Raw genomic sequence first — 2,719 nt, 5'->3', positions numbered from 1 at the left:
TTGGGTTTGTAAGTTTGTGCTTCTGCTTCGTTTCTGTGATTGCAGCATTTTTCTGTTGCTGCGTTTTTCTGTTGCATTTGTTTTATGTGTTTGTGTGTTTTTGGTTTTGCATCATTCACATTTTTGCAGAATTTTGCTGCTTGCAGCGCATTTGCCCTTGTCAGCCACCATAGTACTGTTCTTTCGCCTTGCTAAACTTACTCTTTAAACATGTCCCTGTCCCCACTCCCTAACACTTAACCGTCTGTGTTTGGCTGTGAACTACGGTTTGTCATTGTTATAACTCCACCCTGGTGCGTGATGGTACACAGCAGTCCAGAGGCTGGTGTATGACGTCACATGTGAATGTGGGTTTATCAAATCAATCATATCAAATCTACAGTAAAGCACATTCAGGTCGTCAGCCAGTTGGTTCTCCACAGTGTGGGGCGATGGGCTCCTGTAGCTGCTGATGTCCTTGTAGGCCTCTCCACAGTGACCTTACAAAAACTGATGTAAGATGTAACAGTGTAATAAACTAACAGGGGGAGTAGAAAGGTTTGCAGTTTATGAAAGAAGATTCCAGATTAGATGAGATCAGTATGAGATCAGTGCTGCAGGATCACCGTCATACCATTACACCAGCCACTTTTAGTGTAAAAACAGAGACCTCCACATTTTGTTTTGCTGGAGAGTTCTGCCTATCGGTTCTGAAAAGTTGAAAGTCTGCCAGCTGTAGTGTATTGATCCACACAGCCACAATTCCGTATAGCATAAAACAGAAAATGAAAAAAAGTCTCTGGTTTTCCCCACCAGTAGCTGAAGTTCATCCAGTTTGTTGCACACTGTCCATGCTGGTGGAGATGCAGGTGCGCACCTGCTTGTTTCTCTCTCCTCCCGAATTTCACTGCATGAGCGAGTGAGCGAGAGGAAATAGATCAGCTGGGGTTGTTCCTATGATGTTCATAAGCTCTTCTCTGATGAAAGAGCTTGTTTTATTGTAGCAAAAAACTGAATTAACAAACAAAACAGGACAAAACAATGCACACCAACACAGCAAGGCTGCTGTCCGAGACACCATCTCAAACACCACTAATCGTTACTTTTAAAATCATAATTTGCCACTTAATAGGCCTGCAATTTATATCCAGACCAAAAAATCTGCGTCTTTGTAGCTAGTATACCAGGGACACACAAGGCTGAAGTGCCGCAAAGCACGGTTTACTTTGGGTCCATGGTAAGATCATTCCTGACAAGTAGCAATTGATGTGCCTTGTAATTTATGTTCATTGAGTGGGACAATCTGAAGGGTGGAGCAACAAGTAGGCATAAACTGAAACTGACGAATATTACACGCACATCCGCCCGCTGCCTGAGTTAAATTAGCTTGAACCTTTTCCTACACAACACACACTACCGACAACCACTGATAACTACAATGGATGAGACTGATCCCTGCTGTTTCAAGTTTCCTGAGCTATATAACTGTTTTCAGGACATTAACAGGAAGGCATTTGCAGGCATTATCACACGTAGAGCAGGCGTTGTACACTGCTTCTGCCTGTCTATTCACATGAGGAGCGCAGTGAGACACTACAGATCCAGAGACAGAAGAGAGGCTGTGGTGCAGTTTACTTGAGTAAAGTGATGTTGTGGAGACAGTATTAAGAGACAGACACATCACTGATTTTCTATGAGGTTTGTTTAAAATGAGAAAAATCTTTGTGCCTGTGTCGAATGCTGTGGCGGTTGGAATATTATGTTCACTGACACTCATGAAGGCTGGACTTTCAGTCACAGTCAGAGCTGGACTAACCCTTGTGGGGCCTGGGGCAAGGATGTAAGCCCTTGTTTCACATTATTTCTCCATTCCAGTTCATATTAATCATTTACTCACTCAAACTAATTGCCACACATGAACTTAGTGTCTTGGTCCCAATCTATGCCAACTTGTCAGGTAGGTAATCCAGTCTTGACTGCAATTTAATTACGTTGTCACTCACCCAATGCATGAATGCATTCATTTAAGAGAGCATCAAGAGATGCTGCTTTTCCCAATGTGGATGATCCCATAGTGATGGACAGAGGTCAACAGTTCACTGCTCACTGCTCTGGACCAATCGGGGTTTTCCTGGGAGCAGGAGAAAGACAGGTCAGTAAGATAATATTTATATGATTGGAATAAAAAAATGTAACCAAACTGTTAGTATGAGAATAAATGCATTTTGCTAGTTTGCTAGTTTTGTGATCATGTAAAGTCAAATTTACTGTTTGTCATCAATAAAACTGTTAAAGGTCCAGTGTGTAACATTTAGGAGGATCTAATGGCAGAAATATAATATAATATCCATAGTTATGTTTTCATTAGTGTATAATCACATGAAAATAAGAATCGTTTTTGTGTTACCTTACAATGAGCCATTTTTATCTGCAAAGGGAGCGGGTCCTTTTCTACGGAGGCTACCATGTTTAACCACCATGTTTCTACAGTTGCCCAGAACAGATAAACCTAATACAGGCTCTAGATTGGGCCTTTTTGCATTTTGCAGCCGCCATAGATTGGAAAGCTTAACTGTATTCAGATGTTTGCAATCTGCAACTTTAACACTAGATGCCACTAAATCCTATACACTGGTCCTTTAAGCTAAATAAACCTTTAAAAAACCTATTAGTTGGAAAATGTACTGTCACAAAGCTGAAAACAGGCAGTTTTTCTGACTTTTTAGAGATACATGGTTCT

The sequence above is a fragment of the Morone saxatilis genome, unplaced genomic scaffold (assembly GCF_004916995.1).
Source record: "Morone saxatilis isolate NCDOM2014 unplaced genomic scaffold, NCSU_SB_2.0 Contig19, whole genome shotgun sequence".
Lineage (NCBI taxonomy): Eukaryota > Metazoa > Chordata > Actinopteri > Moronidae > Morone > Morone saxatilis.
Note: the sequence above shows the minus strand (reverse complement) of the source record.